The sequence below is a fragment of the Tamandua tetradactyla genome, chromosome 15 (assembly GCF_023851605.1).
Source record: "Tamandua tetradactyla isolate mTamTet1 chromosome 15, mTamTet1.pri, whole genome shotgun sequence".
Taxonomy (NCBI): Eukaryota; Metazoa; Chordata; class Mammalia; order Pilosa; family Myrmecophagidae; genus Tamandua; species Tamandua tetradactyla.
Genome location: NC_135341.1, coordinates 32,522,361 through 32,540,420, shown reverse-complemented (window position 1 = coordinate 32,540,420; position 18,060 = coordinate 32,522,361). Strand labels below are relative to the sequence as shown.

At 57.5% G+C, this 18,060-nt stretch overlaps 1 protein-coding gene across 2 annotated transcripts in view; it reads left to right on the top strand.

Annotated features, from left to right (window-relative positions):
* The first annotated feature begins 6,668 nt into the window (after nt 1-6,668).
* Nucleotides 6,669-18,060, top strand: part of PRKCD (protein kinase C delta) — a 33,751-nt gene continuing 22,359 nt past the window's right edge. For both annotated transcript variants that reach the window (XM_077129001.1, XM_077129002.1), the window contains exons 1-2: nt 6,669-6,881; nt 10,325-10,437. The gene's annotated coding sequence lies outside the window, so the exon portion shown is untranslated. The remainder of the gene's footprint in view (nt 6,882-10,324; nt 10,438-18,060) is intronic.

The window sequence follows — 18,060 nt, the reverse complement described above, 5'->3', positions numbered from 1 at the left end:
AAACCCATACTCAACAGAACACTCCCATTGTAGGCCGTAGGGTCCAGCATTCTAACCCACTTGCAATCCCTCCAAGTTTCCTCCTTAACCTTCCAGTTCTCCCTTCTGAAAGGCATCCCAAAGGCTAGGAGCAGCTCACATACAGTGAGAGTCTCTCACTCACTCCATAGGACAGAACAGCAGGTTGTTCTGCAACATGAAGGACTTAGGACAGACATCAGAATGAACTTCCTCAGCACCCAGGTTGTGACACCTGAGGATAAGGCTAGATCAGCTTCTTAGCAAGGCCCCTAGGCATGGTCCCATATCTCCCCCACATATGGGGCCTCAGTTCCGGGTGAAGCCTGGCTAGGCTGGATGTCAGAATCTGGCCCAAGTCTCCACTCTGCTGGCCTTGGTAGCCCATGACTAGTGGGAGGCTCTAGGGGCCTACCTGGGAGCTTAGAGTCTGCACTCCAGCCATTGACCCAAATGCCTACACCCCATCTGGAAATTCCAAGCCCCCCCCCCCCCGCCCTCACTCTGGGATCTTGGCCCCATCCCTATTGGCCCCGAGGGACTGACCTGGGGACTGGATGTGTTTCTGGCCCCAAGGACTCACCATTCCTGCTACCCAGGCCTGCCCAGGGCTGGCTGCCTGCCTTACCACTGTGGCCAAGATGGCCACAGCCTGTGCCCACAGAAGTCTGTGGGCAGAGGCAAGTCCAGGCATGTGAAGGCCAGGGGGCAGGGGGCAGGCGTAGGCAGCAGCCTGAGAGTGAGACTACTCCCTTGTCAACTTCTGCCTTGACCCACTGTAGGCTGCTGCTGGGCTTTGGGGCAAAGTTGGGTGGTAGGTTACATCTACACCAGGGGAGTTCACAGTCTGGGGCAGATGGACACAAACAGCCCAGCTCCCTGTTTCTTTTGGCAGGCACAAGGCTAGGATCCTCTACACCCAACATTTCAATCCATTCTTAGATCAGCCCAAGTATTTTACAGTTGAGGAAAGTAAGACTCAGAGAGGGCTGGCACTTGCTCAAGGTCACACAGCCAATCAGCATAGAGGCTACAACCTAGCTCTTCCCTCTCTGGAGTCACTGTACCATGTCAGGTTTCCAGAGAGGCCCTAAGCACAAGAGAAGAGTATTGAGAGGAATGGTAGAAAGTAAGACCGTTCGGTTAGGGACAGGGATCTGGGAGGCCCCCTGGAAGAGGACCATTTGCATGGGGCCTTATCAGATGGGTCAGGGCTTGGTGTAAGGGTGCTCCAGGGGAAAGGCCCAACCTGAGCAGGGGCAAGGGTCTTGATATGGAAGCCTGTAGGGGCATGGTGGGTCAGTTGGCAGGGGTGTCCTGGTGCCCCAGAGCCTCTCACTCCCTCTGGAGTACCTGGGGTGGAGCTGCTGGCTATACGGGTGCCTCTCTCAGGCTCTGCTGGTCCAACTGGCCCAACCACTTCTCCAGGCACTGCCCACTGCTAGTGCTCACAACCATGCCAAGAATTGCTAGCAATCCCCAAGTGAAGTCTGGATCGGGGACCTAGGATCCCCTGTCCTGGTCCCCAGGAGTCCTGAGCTCTGGGCCGTGGTGCTCATTCTCCTACTGCCTCACAGCCACCTCTTCCGGAAAGCCTGCTTTGATTGCACCCCCTCCCCACCAAAAAAGAACAATTTCTAAGACGCAATGACGATGTGGAGGGTAGGTCTGTGTGGGAAGATGAAATTAAGGGTGCAATTACAGGAAATTTCTACTTTACTTTGTAATGTGTCTTATTTTCCTTATTTGCTTTAATGGAAATGTATTACTTTTTCATCAGAATAGCAGAAAATCATTGCTTTTCTAGACTTCTGCAACTCTTCTTTCCCTGCCTCTCATGTCCCATCCAATCCTTATGTCCTGCGGGTCTTCTCAGAGGCTCCCAGCTGGGAGTGCGGCCAGGGTGGCAAGCCGCAAGACCTTGTACTATCCTCATACTCAGGGCCTCGATTGCAACAGCCATGAAATGGGTGTGCTCAGTTCTCCCGGATTCTGCTGTACAGACAGAGCCCGCAGCCAGCAGCGGGGAGGGTTGCCAAGAAGATGCCACCCGGCGCCGGGGCCCAGGTGTCAGCGCGCGCCAAGCCGCCAGGTGGTTGCCCGACTCGGCATAGAGCCGGACCGTTTATAGCCGGTCCCTTGTAACGCGGCTGGGGTGCGGCCCCCGCCCTCTGCACGGAAAGACTTCCCTGGGGCGGGGCGAGGAGCCAGGGAGGTGGGGACTGCCGGGCCAGTCATTACCCCTGCGCGAGAATCGTGCCTGCGGGGGCAGGAGCGCGGTACTCCGGGTGGGCCTGGGGATCTGTGAGTGGCATGGGGAGCTGGTGTGCCATTGGTCCTCCCACACCCTCCCCACTGAGAGGGGCCGTCCTCCAGCCCGGGGCACCCGCAAGCTCCCAGCTTCCCACCAGCCAAGATGGGCTGGGTGAGCTGTCTTCTGCAGAGGGAGACTGAGGCACTGGCAGGTGAGGGGGCTGGTGAGGCCCAGAGCATCTGGGACACTCAAGGTGTCAGCACCTAAGACGTGGCAGGCCAGAGCAGGGTGGATCCTGGGACACAGAGGTGGGGAAGGTGGGGGCAGTGGAGGAGAGTTGGCGGCTCCTTGGGACTCTATGCGGAGAGGATGGCTGTTGCCTGGGATTGCTCGGAAATAAGAACCCCCATCCTCCCTCCCTCCACGTTCTTTGGGGAACAGGTAAGCCCAGGAGCTGCCAGTGAGGGCTGTGCTTTGGTCAGTGTTGGGTGGGGACAGTCAGGGGCTGTGTACCCCTGTACGGCTTTAAAAAATCCCTGAGCCCTGTGCTCTCAGAAAGCATCTTCCCCTTGTCTACCCCAAGTATTTCGCAAGTTTCACCCAAGCACAAATGTAATTGAGGAAGGAACTTGGAGACCATTAGCTTGGCCTTCCCAACTCTTTGTAGTTAGTAGCTTTGCTGCTAGAGCCCCTGGAGCCTGGTCTCTTCAATCCTCTCAGCAAGCCTGTGAGGTGGATATTACTCTTATCATCTCCATTCCACAGATGAGGACCCTGAGGCGCACTTAAATTACAGGTCCAGGACACAGCCAGGATGTGAACCTGGCCACTGCCTGCCCAACCTGCCCTTACCCTCCCCCACACCCAGTGCCCCAGGCTGAAGCCTCTGCTGATGGTGGCCTGAGGCATGGCTGCAGGTTGGACCATGTCTCAAGGGCCCTCCTTACCCACCTACCCCCAGTGGAACCCTCCCAGGTTCTGCCATCCCCCGCAGTTGTGCAGGTGCACGGTCCCTGCTGGCCTGGACTTCCTGCCCCAGAAACAGGAGCCTACTGTCTCTTGGCTGGGCCAGCGTTCTGGGTGTGATGGGGATGGTGCTGGCAGCCAAAGCTTCAGGGACAGGGATGGCAAAACAGGCAGAAACAAAGAGAGGGAGTGAGAAGAGAGAGCAGGAGGTACAGTGAGGGGCCAATGAGGAAGAGGCTGAGGCAAGGACCAACTGGCAGGGAGCAGTTGGGGGTCCCTGGTCCACCCACAGCTGCTGGGGGAGGGGTCAGAGGAAGGCTGCTTGACTGAATCCTGAACTTGCTGTAGAAGGCCTGAGGGCTGCCCAGTGTTCATGGCCTCTGGGCAAGACAGGGCCCGGGGCAGGCTGCCCCTCTTCTGGACATCCCCTGCAGGGCGACTGTAGAGGAACAGCCCCAGTGGATGCCGGAGGTGGGAGTCCAGGATGCTGCTCAGTTGTTACACTGGACAGTCCCATTTCCTTGGCTGTAAACATGGAGGAGGGGGAAAGGAAAGTACCACTTCTGGCTGCTGCACTGGGCCCAGCCCTGCCAGGGGATTTATGGCCCACATCACTAAGGCCACTGAGGGCTCTTCTGAGGCTGACAATCTGTGACTCAGCACAATGACCGTACCCATAGTATGTGGCCAATGTGGTCCAAGTCCTCACTGGGTGCCCACTCTACCCACTCTGATGACCTACCAATAGGTAGGTCATCAGCTCCTTTCACAGAGCAGACTTAGATTCAGAGAGATGCATTCATCTGCCCAAGTGGCACAGCCAAGTCTTGTCCCCAGGCCTCAGCAGGCCCTTCTTAGGTTAGTGCCAGGCAGGTTGTGGGGGCACAGAAACAAGCTCATCTGGATCTGTCCTGGCCCATTCTGTGCGGTACTCAGGAGGAGATCCAGGGTACAGGGAGGCTCTAGCCAAGCTTGACCTGGACTCCCTGGACCTCACTCAAGCCTGATCCTCCTCAGGCTTCTGGATACACACCTGTCCCTGGAGGGAAGCCCAGCTGCCTCCCTCCTTTACCTTGGCCAGGGCGTAGGCTGCACAGCCTCAGCTGTTCTGCCCTTTGTCTAAGTGCATTACACTTTCCTTTGGAGTCTCCAGAGGAAGAAAATTAGCTGAAGTGAATGTGTGCTCTCAGTCCCTAAGATCATGAGTCTGCATAATCCTGAGGGCCAGAAAAATGCTTCTTAGTATCTAACCCAAATCCTTCTTGCTCCTGCAACACTAGCCCAGATCTAAAACAGTGGTTCTCAACAAGGAGTGATTTTGCCCCCAGAGAACATTAATAATGTCTGGAGACATTTTCGTTTGTTACAACTCAGTGTGTGTGTGTGTGTGTGTGTGTGTGTGTGTACTATTGACATCTACCAGATAGAGGCCAGGTGTGTTGCTACATCCTACAATGCACAGGTTGAGGATGGACCCTACAACAAAGAACTATCTGGCCCAAAGACGAGTAGTGCTGAGATTAAGAACCTCGGATTCAAAAGTAAGGCATGGGCTTTGGAGATAAGCAGACCTCAATTTGAATCCTGCCCCCGCCATTTACAAATATAGAACCTTTGACAAGTGGCATCACCTCTCACTGAGCCTTAGTTTTCTCCTCACTAAAACTGGTGTTAACAACAGCCCTCACCTCACTTGGTCTCGAGGACTGAACAGATCACCCACATCCAGCACCTAGCACAGGGCCTGACACTGGCGAAGTCCCAGTCAGTGACAGCCACTGTTCTTTCCCTTTTTCCAAGTTGAACTGCATGCAGGGTATGGTAGGAAAGGTCTGGTGACTACACCTGGAGCTCTCCTTGGGTGGAGCAGAGGAATCAGGACTGGGAGCCTCATCTTTATTTTCTTTTCAAATTGGGTCCTCCCTCCTCCCAGGTGTAAAGCACCCCCTGCCCTCCCCTCCACGCACACTCCCACCCCAGGACTTCAGATGAGTGTTGTATTTCTGCCTCTAGCCCTGTTCCCCCTCCTCCCCGACTGGGGATCTCATACTCAAACTGGATTTGGGATCCACTAGCCCCAGGAATCTCACTGGAAAACCCTCCCCTCCTATTCCCACAGCTGGGCAAACCATCTGGGTCTGGCCCCTTCTCTGCCAGCATCTGCCCTGACCTCAACCCAGACTCCTCCCACCTGAACAATGTGGCAGCTCCTCTGTCCTTCCCCATACACCCCTCCCCCTCACTGTAGTCCTTCTGCTTCCCATCAATCCTCTCCTATTTCCTATCTCCTATAAGCCTCTCTTCCCTATCCATTCTGTCCCAGCCCTGTTGCCCCATCCATTCTTCTCTGCCCCTTTTACCCCCATCCCTCTGTCCATCCATCTCCTCAAAGGTCTGCTTGATCCTGTTATCACATCCCAGTAACAGCCTCCACCACCTTCCTGCTCCTTGAGAGGATCAAAGTTCTGGCCACAGCTAACTGCCTCTGCATGGGCTCCTTGCTCAACTCAGGCCCCCTCAGGAATTGTCCCCCATTCCATCCATTAGGCTTAGGAAAAGCTGTTCTGACCCTCCCCTTTCCTCCTCTCTAATTATTCCTCCAGAATGTGGGAAACCTCCCTTTTTGCCTTTTGGGAGGTGACATTTTTTGGATGAGTATTGGGCTAATAGCTTTCAGAGCTTTGGGGGCAGAGGAATGAATTCCCCTGGGCCCCACTCGGTCCCCAGGAGAACACTCAGTCAATGAATGAATGAATAAATGATGACTAACATTTCCAGGTTCCAGGTCTGGAAAGGAAGTTCGGATGCCTGCTGGGGGAGGTCCCCAAGGTGGCAGCAGGAAAGTGGTAGACTGGTGGGGGGGTGGAGGGCGGATTTGGATAGGGGCGGCACCCAGAACCGCCTGTGGAGTAGCAGCGGACCAGCCAGAAGCTCCCGCCCTGGAGTCTTTCCAGTTCCGTCTCTGGAGTCTGGGCCGGGACCGGCAGGCCTGGCTGTGGGCACCGAGCCCGGCCACGGACGCGCTCCAGCCAACAGGAAGAGAAGGAGCGAAGCTGGGCGAGGCGAGCCAGCTGGCGAGTGGAGAGTCCGGAGCATGGAAAGTCGGGGAACCCCCGCCGGCGCCTCCGACGAGGGGGACCCGGGTGTACGGGAGCAGTGGCAGGGGGGCACGGCCCGGGTCTCAGCGCCCTCCTGTAAAACGGAATCCGCTCTGAGGGCTGGTGCGCGCGCTCATGGCGGGCGAGAGCGCGAAGTGTGCGGGGAAGGGCTGAGAGGCCCAGACAGGGAGCCACGCGCACCGAGCCAGGCAGACACCAAACCCCGGCTCAGGGCTGGCGAGGGCGGACCAAGGGGCGGGGCCGGCCGTGGGCGGGGCCTGCCGGCACCTGGGTGAGGTCGCGCCGCCCCGCCCCCTGGCACTTCCGTGTGCTGCGGCGCAGGAGCGGGAGCCCGCTGGAGTCCCGAATCCCCGTCCGACCCCCGGCGTCCGCCAGCCGATCCGAGACCCGGGCCGTACCGCATAGATCTCCTCGTCCGCCCCAGTCAGGACCCGCACCGACCCTCGCCCGCGCAAGTCCCGGAGTCACGCCGGGAGCCAGACTCCGCCCACCGAGACCCCTGGCGCCTGGCCCCGAGCCCGGAGGTGAGTGAGGGCCGGGCCTGGGCTCGGGGTCGGGGCTACCCGGAGGGCGCGCCACTCCTCTCAATCCCCTCCCAGTCTCCAGTTCCCGTTTCCGAAACCGAGAAACTAAGCCGCGGCCAGAGAAAGTACCGCCGTCCGCGGAGACCCTCTGGTCCCTCGGTCCATCCGTCTGTCGGTCCCTCCGTCAAATGGCGGGGCCGAAGGCCCCTTGTCCCTAGCCCTTCTACACAGCCTCTGTGCCTCTAGCTCCTCCAAGTGTCTGTCTGTCTCTCTCGAGTCTTTCTGGGGCTCTCTGTCCATCCCCATCGCTCTATGTCCTCCTGTCCAGCACTCCCCAGCCCCTTTCTGTGTCAATCTCTCCGCCTGCCCCATCGCCCCCCTCCCCGGACCCCTTGGTCCTGTCCTGCCGGAGCCCGCCCCCTGCCCATGTCCGCTTCTCCCTCCGCTGTCCCCTGTCTATCTGTTACGTCCTCTTTTCCACTCCAGGGCCGAGGCCAGGCTGGCCACCGCGTCTGTCCTCCCGTCCTGGGTCCCTGTCCAGTCCGCGCAGGGCCTACTTCTTGCTGTATTTCTTCTTTCAGTCTCGATGTCTCTGTCTCTCCAGCTGTCTCTGAATTGAGCGTCCCTCCAGCCTCCATCCCCCTTCCGGCCCCGCCTCTCCACCCCTCAGCTCTTCTCAGCCCCCTCCTCCGGTGGCCCCTGCCTGGTTATCTGTCCCCAGCCAGGCTCCTCCATTGCCCAGGCGCCACCAGCCCACCCCAGCCTGGTGAGGGGAAGGGGAGGAAGGGGCCTGGCACACCCTTTTGTCCACTGGGGTGGGGGGTGGGGTAGGAGGTGAGCAAGGTCAGAAAAGCCCCCACTTCCCTAACTTTTGGGGGGAGGGGAGAGCCCCACCAACCCCCCTGCTTAAACCTGGTCATAATGATTTGATAGTATGGGGGAGGGTCCTTTTCTCTGGTCCCCATACTGTATGTGCCGATCCTACATCTTATAATGAGTTGCCTGTGTCTGGGCATGTGGGTATATTGTGTTTGTGCCTTCTTGTATATTCTTTGTCATGGGGTCTGGGACTTGCCCCTGTGTGTGTTTCCTTTTTAATGTATGTGAATAGTCAATGTGTATGTGTGTGTCTGGTTGCATGTGTCCTTTGCAACTATGTATGTGTCATGTCTTGGTGTGTTCTTTGTCACCAGACTCCTCTCCATGTGTTGGAGTGTGTGTGTGTGTGTGTGTGTGTGTGTGTGTGTGTGTATATCCCCGTGAGTGTCTGGAGGGTATCGCATTGCATGGGTGTGTCATGGGGTGACCCATTGGCCATGACTACATTTGAGCTGTTAATCGTGGGAGCCCCTGGTATCAGGATGCCAGCCTCACGTAAGCGTCTGTGTGTGTGTATGTATGTATACATATTTGATTCTTCCTTTCCTTTTGCCACTGAGCTGCTGGGGCTAGGCTGCCCTGGTCACTGAGGGAAGGGACTGGTCCCTTGGGTTTCCTCCTTCCTGCTGTGGACTATGGGGTGGGGCAGGCAGACAAGCTGGCAGAGAGCAGCTGTGTGACCTGTGTTTGTGTGTGTGTTTGTGAGATGTGGAGGTGTTTGTGCCTGCCCGTGAGATGGTGCAGGGGATCCAGTGTGTGACAGCCCTGGCTGAGGGTGAGGCATTGGTGGAGTGAGGTTCCAGTGTGAGTGAGTGACTGGTGGGAGACTCACAGTCTGACTGTATGAAACTGCGAGTGTGTGTGCTCAGGGCGTGACTGTGTCTGTGGGGAACTGAGAGTGCCCTAAGTGTGGGTGTTGGTGCAGGAGGGGGTGTGACAAGGTGTGTGCATGGTCTGTGTCCCAGGTAACAGTGCTGGGGGAGCGGGGTGGGGTGAGAGTCCCCAGCATATATTTGAGCGTGTGGGAGGCTGCAAGGGTGGGGGTGTGCACATGACATGCACCAAGCCCAGCCCTGCTCCTGCCTCCACTCTCCCAAGTTGACAGACACCAAAGGGAAAACCCTGGGGTTTGTAGTGTTGTGATCAAGACTTTGGAACCAGGAAAGACTTGGGCTCAAGTCTTTTGTCTTAAGAGCAAAAGCCCTGAGCTAGGCCCCTTTAAGGCTCAGCTTCCTTATCTGCAGAATGGAGAAGGCTGCTGTGAGGGCTGGAGATCCTGTGTTGAAAGTCCTTTAGCACAGCCTTCACTCATAATGAATGCTTGGCACATACTAAGTATAGTTTAGTAACCATCCCCCACCTCCCCATCTCTGCCCCCAACTTTATGGTCCTCATTCTCTTGGGAGCTAGGGATAATGAAAGCCTAGATAGTCTCCAACCCAATTTCCTGCCTTGCTGTCTGTTGGTATGTCAGTTACCTCTCCTACCCCTTTGACCAGACTGTTTGTAGGAGGAAGGAGGGGCTGACAGAGCCCCCAGCACCCCCCCCCACTCAGTCTACGTGACACCCGTCCACCACTCCTAGGCTTGGCAACAGCATTGGGGGAGGGGGTGCAGTGGGGTGGGGGATGATTTGGAGCTGTGACTGCAGGGCACTGACACTTTAGTTTAGATGGTATAGGTAATTGGAGTTTAAATCAAAACTAGAAGTTATTTAAAGTGCAGACAAAAAGATAAAACCTGAGGTTGCATCGGCCCCAAGGGAGTAGTTATGGGGGTCTGTATCTGGAGAAGGGGCGCACCTCTGGGGAAGGAAATCTTTGGTGGAGTCATAGCCTGGCCTACAGTAAAAGTGCTCAGGCCTTGCAGCCAGGAGACTCAAGCCCTCTTGCTGCCTTTGCCATTCATTCCTTCCAGGACATCATTAGGCCTCAGTTTTTCCAGCTGTACAACGGGCACAATGATAATGTGAGAATCGCCTGAACTGTAAGGTGCAAGACTAGACATAAAAAAGCATCGCTATTCATTTGTAACTCCTAATGAAAGTTCACCGTAGGACTAGACACGTCACATCATGGGAGCTTAGAAACCACCCAGGGAAAGCGCACTAGTGTCTTCTCACTTTACATGGGCAGGCACCGGGGAACAAACCCAGGTCCTGTGGCATGGCAGGCGAGCATTCTTGCCTGCTGAGCCACCGTGGCCCTCTTCTCTCTTTAAAGGTGAGAAAACCTGAGGCTCAGAGGAGTTGCCTGTGACCACAGAGTGGCGGCACTGATTGCACACTAGTTTTTCCAAGCCCACAGGGCAATCTCCACAGACAGGAGAGTTAGAACATTTTTCCTGCCTGTATCTGTGGGTCCCCCCTGCAGACTGGAAATGCTCTGAGGCTTCAGGGGCACAATGTTCCCTCCCTTAGCACCCCATTTCACAGAATAGAAAAGCCAAAGTTCTCAGAGCCAGGCAAGGTTGAGCCAGACCGTGTCAGCCATGCTGGGGCTGGCTGGTGAGAGAGCCTGCTTGACAGTGCCTCCCGGTTCATCTCTTCTCTCCTGCCTCTGCAGGTCTGCTGGGAACTGGCCTGTGCGCGGCAGCGAGCCTCCTTCTCCTGGTGGCTGTTGGGTGGCAGCGGCAGCAGGAACCAGGGCTAAGGGCAAGCAGGAGCCAGGCACTCCAGGTAAGACCGGGTCCTCTTAGATGGTTGGATAGGTAGATGATACACAGGAGCAGCCTTCCTCCTTGGGCTCCCACCCTTCCACCGTGGGATGGTGGGAGCGGTGGAGTGTACACAGAGTCCTTGCTGTGAGTGTGGGATCTGGGTGCCAGAAGCAGGCAGCAACTTGCCCTGCCTACGAGGGGCTCCTTGCCGGGACATTGGCTTCTGGCCCAGGGCAGGCTCTGGCCTTGGAGCTCAGAGGCCTGGGGCCCACCAGTGGTTTGGGGCAAGGAGTGGTGGCACTCTGCTAATCAGTTAGAGAGAAGGTGGCATGAAAGAAGAGGATTAGGGGTGAATGTATCAGCTTTTCCGTGGCACTGTACATCTGTCTCAGGCTGTCCACATTGTCACACGAGGAAACTGAAGTTCGCCTTGAGCCCCATAGTGGGCTGGAGGTAGAGTTGGAAATTAAACTGGTACTCCCAGCTCCTGGCACAACTGCATTCTTTCCACATCTAGTCCTCCCTCCATCCCCAGTCTCTCTGGGGCCTAAGGAGAGGCTTGAAATCCCTATCCTCACCTCCCAAATTCAGAGGTGAGCTGGGCTGAGTCTCTAAAGAATGCTATGGAAGGCTTCTGCCTCCCCAAAGCCCCTCATAAAGCTAGAAATTCCTCTCTTTGGGGCCAGCTTTGCCTCCTTCAGCCCCCATTGCAATGCAAACAACCCTGCTTTGCAGTTATCCACTGAGCAGCCAGAGCCCCAGGGAGCATGGTTTGGGGGAGCGATGTGCCGATGTGCCGAGGGCACCGGCAGTCAGGCATCTACAAGTCCTGGGGGTGACTGAACAGATTGTGAGGCTATGGGGCTGGGCTTCCTGGATCTGACCGGGGTGGAGTTGGGGGACCAGGAGATCAGGACCCTCTCTTCTGGGGTGGGATGGAGGCGGAACAAGGCCAGGGTCTTCACTGGACCTTCTGTTTATTCATCCTCTCCCCGAGCCTAGTGGGGAGGAGGTGATGTGCCCTTGGTTGGCTGGTGACACCTCTGCTCCCCGAGGTCAGAGACCCAGCCCCTCCCAGCTCTGGGCTTCAGGCTCTAAGAAGTTCGATTAATTGGAATCAGCCCACTTTAAGGTCTCAAACATCACCTCCCCAGCTCTCCAAGACGTTAGAGGTGCTCATTCGAGGATGCAGAAACTGAGACCCACAGACCCACAAGCATGTGGCTGGGAGGAGGGACACGCCTGCCTGCATATACATCACACATACACACACATACACACAGGTGTTCACAGGGACTCACCCACAGGCACGCTCAGACGTGTACACCGAGGCTCACTTGTCACCGCCATCATCCGTGCACTCACATGCCTGCCCACACACACCACACTGAGCCCATTATGGGGCCAGAAAGGGGAGTCCTGGGCAGGGTCACAGCCCAGCCAGGCGGCCTGTGTCTGGCACCTGAGGGGAGATTTGCGGTGTGGCTGTGACCACAGAGCCGTGAGGGATTTGGGCTTTGCTGCCCACCTGGCCCCCAGTCCCTGGGCTGACCAGAACTTGGCGTGGGGTAGGGGCCCGGGGAAAGGCTGGGTCAGCTGTGCAGGCACCGTTTGTGGCCGCTGCTGCAGAGGAGGAAGTGGGCTGTTTGTGGTCATGGGGCCGAGGCGTTCGGCAGGCGGACAGGGATCCTGTCAGCTCCTCTGTCCACGCAGCGTCCATACCTGGTGCAAGTGGGGTTGCCAATCTGGGAGGCAGGCAGAGCACTCTTCCTGGAGTGGTCTGTCCACATCTCCCAGGGGAGAGGCCCATCCATCTCAGGCGTTTCCGGAGGCTCACTTCCTCCAGGCTGCCCAGGAAGTGGTTTCAGAGTGGGACTGACCAGCCCTCCGTCCATGGCTTGCCCCGCCCCCTCCTTGCCTGCTGAGGAGAGTAGTGCCTGGCCAGCTGGCTAGGCCGACTGACCAGGCTTTCCACTATTTAGAAAGGGCTGGTGGAACTGGGATGGGAGTCAGGCGGATCAGGCTTTGTTGGGGGCTCAAGGAGAGGGATGAGGGTCAGAGGCCAGGAGGTCCCACCTACAGCCCCCACAGCCCTGGTTCTTCCCTGGCTCCATGGCTGCAAGCTGAAGTTCAGAGCCTGAGCTCTGTTGAGCATGGCCCCTTCTGAGTGGCCACAGCTGGGCTGCATCTCTGGCGATTCAGTAGCTCCAAAAAAGTGTATGAGCCTGGGCATGTAGTTTTGACTCTCAGCATCTCCATTTCTCCATCTGGCAAATGGGATGATGACAGCGTTCCTGTTTATGGGGTTTTGTGCTGCAGGAAACAACAGATAATGTATGCAAAGTAACTAGCACTGGTGCCTGGCCCATTCTAAGTATTTAATGAGTAGAAACCGTTATGTTGAAACTTGGGGTTTAAGATGACTGTTCAAAAAACGTCACGTGGTGCTGATGACGGGGGTATTATTGTCTGATGGGCTGAGGACTGGTCCAGTGTCACGGGGCCCGGGGACTGCAGAGCTGGGCTGAGAAGCCAGGTCTCTGCCTCCCTCATCCCCCTTCGATTCTGCCTCCAGCAGCAGTGGGGCGGGGGCGGGGTAGGGATCTCTTGGTTCAATAGGTTCTGCATCCTCCGAGGAGAGGAGCTCCGAGATGGAACAGCTGTGCCCACTCAGCCACTCAGCCCCCTCCTGCTCCTCTCCCCCTCACTCCCTTTCAAAGGAAGAAAAATAGATCTCATGACAAATGGATGCAGGGAAGGGAATGGCAGTTCGCAGCTGCTGACTGCCCCCCCCCCCCACTCCTCCCTTTGGCCCCTCTCCCCCACTCCGGTCCCCTGAGGGACACTGGGCTTGGAGCAGCCAAGCAGGAGCTGAGGGGGTGAGTGGTGAGCCTCCTGCCAGCCTGCCTGCCCTTTGGACCTGGGAGCCAGCCTTTGGGCTGGGCAAAGTGGTAGGCAGCTGGAGCTGATGGAGATCGAAGGAGTGGAGGCAAGGAAAAGACTCACACACGGTCTACATATATCCTTGGCGACTGATGGCAGGGGCCTGCCTGCCCTAAGGCCATGGAGAAAGTCAGACCAGTGAGGGCTGAGCTTCGGCCTTTGCCATCTGGGGCCAAGAGACTTGGGGGTCTCGGGCGTTGAAGGGTGGAAATGGCAAAGGTGTGGGGCAGGGGCTAAAGGCCGGAGGGGTGGAGATGAGCAGGCCTGGGTGACGAGTGTGAGCGAGACATCTGAAGGTTAAGGAATGGGACCTCTGCAGTGACCAGCAGGCCTGGGTGTGGCTCGTTGCTCACCACGTACTGGCTCCTTGCCGCTGAGCCAGGACTGCCTCATGGGCAGCTCAGGGAGTGTCCGTCTGAGACCTGAGTGATGAGGTGTCAAGGTGAGAGGTGGGAGTCTAGTAAGATGGAACAGCAAGTACAGAGGCACCTAACTGAGGAAAAATGGCTTTTCAGGGAAAGTGAAAGAGGTCATTGTGGCCGAGGCAGAGGAGTTGGGGGGTGGGGGCCGTGCAGTGACCAAGGTCAGAGAGGTAATGGGGCAGGCCTGGTGGGGCCTCAGAGACCTGGGTAGGAGGCTGGACTTTACCAGAAGGGTAGTGGGTATCCCTGGGGTTTGGGTAGGGTAGGATGAGATCTGCTTTACTGTCTTAAAAGACCCCTCTGGTTGCTGGGGCAGAGGGGCTGTGGGGTCAGAGTAGAGGAGGCAAAGTCGTGAGTGGGCTGGGGCAGAGCCCAGGGAACCGATGGTGGTCAAGACGGGGATGGGGTAGAGAGAAGAGGAGCTCTCAGGGTAGGCCACAGAGGCAGAAATGACAGTGTCACTGTGTGGGGAGGAGGGGGAAGATGAAAAATGACTCCCAGGGGCCTGGCTGGAGCAGCCGGGTGGGCGTAGCGACTGCTAGGAGGCAGCAGACCTGGCTTGGACAGGTTTGAATGTCTCTGTGTTCTCATGATGAGGTCGGGGAGGCAGGTAGACCCATGAGCCTTGAGCTCAGGAAGATGCAGGCTGAAAGTAGAGACCTGAGAGTCAAGAGGTAGCATCTAAAGCCTGTGATGGGATGGGGAGAAAGGGTTAAGTAGGACTTTGGAGGCCTGGGGTGGACTGTTCATAAGACAAGGCTACTGGCCATCCTGCAAAGGTCCCTGCCAAGGTGCCCATGAGGGCAGGCTTGTGGTAGCTGAGCCACTGTTTTCATAACAGCCCCGGAAGCTTTAGATCATGTCTATGGCCGTGTTGGGTAAACAGGCACGGTGGAGCAGGCAGTCACCAAAGCTCAAGGCCAGATCAGGTGTCTTCTTGGGAGGGGGTTCTGGGGCGACTGGTGGCTAGAGGGAGGTAGATTACAGAGTGCTCGAGTATCAGGGCTGGAGCAAGACTAGAGGTCTCCCATTGTCAAGACAGGGAGACCGAGGCCCTGAGTAGGGTAGAGGCTGACCTAGTCCAGCTGATTTCGCCCAGCCTGGATTTTTTTCTGGAGTACCAGACCAGCGCAGAACACTCCTGGACTAGGTGGCTTTAGAGCCTCTTTTCCATCCAATCCAAGGAAATATGGGGGCCCCTAGGACAGCTAGGGATGGGCAGAGGGGTGTCTGGGGAGAAGGCCAGGTGTGAGGATATCAACATTATGACGATGCTGATGGCTTGCATGTGCCATCACTGTCTCTCAGCACAGCCCCATGGCAGGCAAGATTGTTCCCATTTTACAGATGAGGAGGACGCCAGGACAGATTGACCCAGCTTGCAAGGCACCCAGGTTAGACCAGATCTGAAACTAGACCTGGTGTAGGTTCAGGCAGGCCCAAGCTCTCCAGCTCTTCTGTGTGCTGCCTGCCATGGGATGGCATGCCACAGTGCTGCCTCTCTCGCAGCTTTCTCCTGATCTAGAAAGGGGGAAGGCACCATATGAGTGCTGCCAACCTCGTAGGGAAGGATGGCAACAGGCTTAGGTGACTGTCTCGCCTTCTCCCAAACTCAAAAATTGCTATCAATAATTCAGAAAATCCTGGGGACTCCCTGTAGGAGGAGGCCTCTGTGGGTGACAGAAAGAAGGGCTGAGAGGCCTTGGGCCCATCTACTTGGGACTGATGAGAGGGGCTGCTCCTCTCACCCCCCACACACAAACCCCGCTTTTCTTGAGGCTGTATAGATAGGGCAGTTCCAGGGCTAGAGCCAAAAATTCCCCTGCACTTCCTCCTGCAGCCCCCTCCTGCAAATGGACTGCCCCATTTGCCTCGTGCCTTTGGGCAAGTTGCTCCCCATCACTGCTCATCAGTTTCTGCAGAGTAAGCTTGGCGTCTCGATGGAGGTCATGTGAGGGACGTCAGGCATGGCTGCCCCGACCCGCACAGGTGCAAGCCCCCCCTCCCATGCGCCGGCCTGTGACTGCCACCCATGACCCCTGGGCCCCGTTCTCAGCCTCCGCCAACTTCGCCTCCAAGCCCGGCAGACAGGATGTGCCTGGCCGACCCACTCCTTCCCTTACTCACTTTGGACTTTGCTCTGGGTTGGGAGGGACCTTCTCCACCTTCCTCAGCAGGGAGGCCTGGCCTGACCCCCGTGCTGCCCTTTCCGCCTCTCCCACCTCCAGTCCCAGTCATGGTGTCTGGGAGTCTGCAGTGGAGAGAGCTGCATTTGGACTTTGTTGGGGCCAGACCCTAGTCGGCCGTGTGTGGGTCCTGCCTGGCCCGTGCGTTCTCTCTGCGCCTGCCTGGAGCACGCCTGTCCCCTTGTGGACATCTTGCACTCGAGGTGCCTTCTGGGCAGGAGGATCTCAGTGTGCCGGTGGCCGCGCGTGGGCGTTCGCGTCCTGTGTGGTCTGTGTGCCTGGACCTCCTGACAGAAGAGAGCCGGGGAGTGGGGAGTGTGTCTGTGTGTCGCTGAGCTGCACGGGTGTGTGTCCGCGCCTGTGGTCACAGCCGTGCCCGTGTGGGTCTGCATTCTTGTGGGGCTCCCCACGTGGACTGCGTGTGTTGGGGCTGGTGGGTGTGTCTGTGTGCACACACGTGTGTTATTCCTGGAGAGGCCCCCTCCCTGGCTCCTCACAGAGGCCCCCTTGTCCTCGCAGGAGCCGGCTCCCTGGCTCCCGCCGTGAAGGAGCCTTTGTTCCCTGCGCAGAGGGCACCCAGAGCCCTGCCTGTGCTCGAGCCCAGGGCTTCCGCAATCCTGGGGCTGGCTGGGTGGCTCGGAGCCTGTGCCTGCTGCAGGGTGGGCCCCTGAGGAGGCTTTGCCCTCACTTGTGCTGGCAGAGGTGAGTGTGAGCACTGAAGGCCTGGGCCCCAAGTCCTGCCCCTCAGACCCCTCCAGGCCCTCTGCTTAAGGCAGGCTGGGCCCGGGGTGTCCCGCCCACCCTTCCATTGCAGCCCTCTCTGGCCATCTCAGACAACAGACTTCCCTGGCCGCCACCTCCTCCCAGCATCCCTTGCCTCCACTTGCTGCCCTGTAATTACATGTTAATGTGCCTGTGCCACGACCAGGCAGGGCGCTCCATGAGGGCCGGGCCTTGTACGCCTTGTCACTGGGTACATGCTGCCTGGACCTTTGGGGCCTCTTGCCCCTGCCCCATCATGTGCAGGATCATGTCACCACATGCATACATTTTCCTGGGGAGAAGGCCCATGTTCTTCAGTGGATTCCTAGGGTGCTGCAACCCCCGAAAGATAAGATCATGCTGCCGAGTCTCCACCTCTGATTCCCAACTCTGATTTCAGTGGTCTGGGCTGGGCTTGGCAACAGGTTTTTTAAAAATAATCTCCTGGAGAGTTTGAGGTGCAGCTGGGGCTCAGAAGGCTGAGCCAGAGACAGAGACACCATCCAGGCAGCAAACCCAGGTCCTCGGCACAAGAGTGAGCCCAAATGCTTGCACAAGATGCCAGAAGGGGCACATGGGCTGGGGAGCAGCTGGCTTCCTAAGGAGTGTGGTAGGCTCCCCCAGGCCAGCGTTTTGAACCACCTGGAGGGATACATAGAAGTTGAGGAGGGGGACATTCTGGCAGAGGGAACAGAATATGCAAAAACAAAGGGGGGATTGAAAGTGAGGCACGTGTCCACAGACTAGCCAAAGGTGGGATTCGAGGTAGAGAGAAGGGCAGGACCTGGTGTAAGGATCCTTGCATGCCAGGCTGGGGTATGGGCTTTCCTCAAGGGCCGTGGGAGCATGGGAGATTCCACGCTGTGGGGAGAATGGTCAAGGGGGCAACAGGGTGGTGACGGTGACTGAGACGGGGAGGGGTTGCTGGGGAAAGGGAGGAGTGAGAAGTAGGAGAGCTCTGGAGCCGTGGGCTGCAGGGGCTTTGTGGGGGAGAGGCAGGGGTTGAGGGGTGGTGATGAGGCGCCAGTCCTGAAGAGGAGCAGGCATGCTCTTCCCTGCTCTGAGATTTGGCTGTAGCCTAAGACCATAGCTCTGATTCTCCTCCCAGGATAGGGCTGGGCTCATGGGGCTCTGGTGAAAGGTCTTTGGAAGGATCTTGCTGTACCCCCTTCCCCTCCAGTCCCCCCCTCCAGCCTCCTGTCCCTCTTACTGGGCCCATTTTCTGGATGCCCCACTGGGTTCTGTCTGGGAAGGCTGTGTAGAGAGGCCAGCCTCCAGCCAGAATACCCTCTTGCCTGCACAGCCTGGCAGCTTCTCCCTACCCCCCCA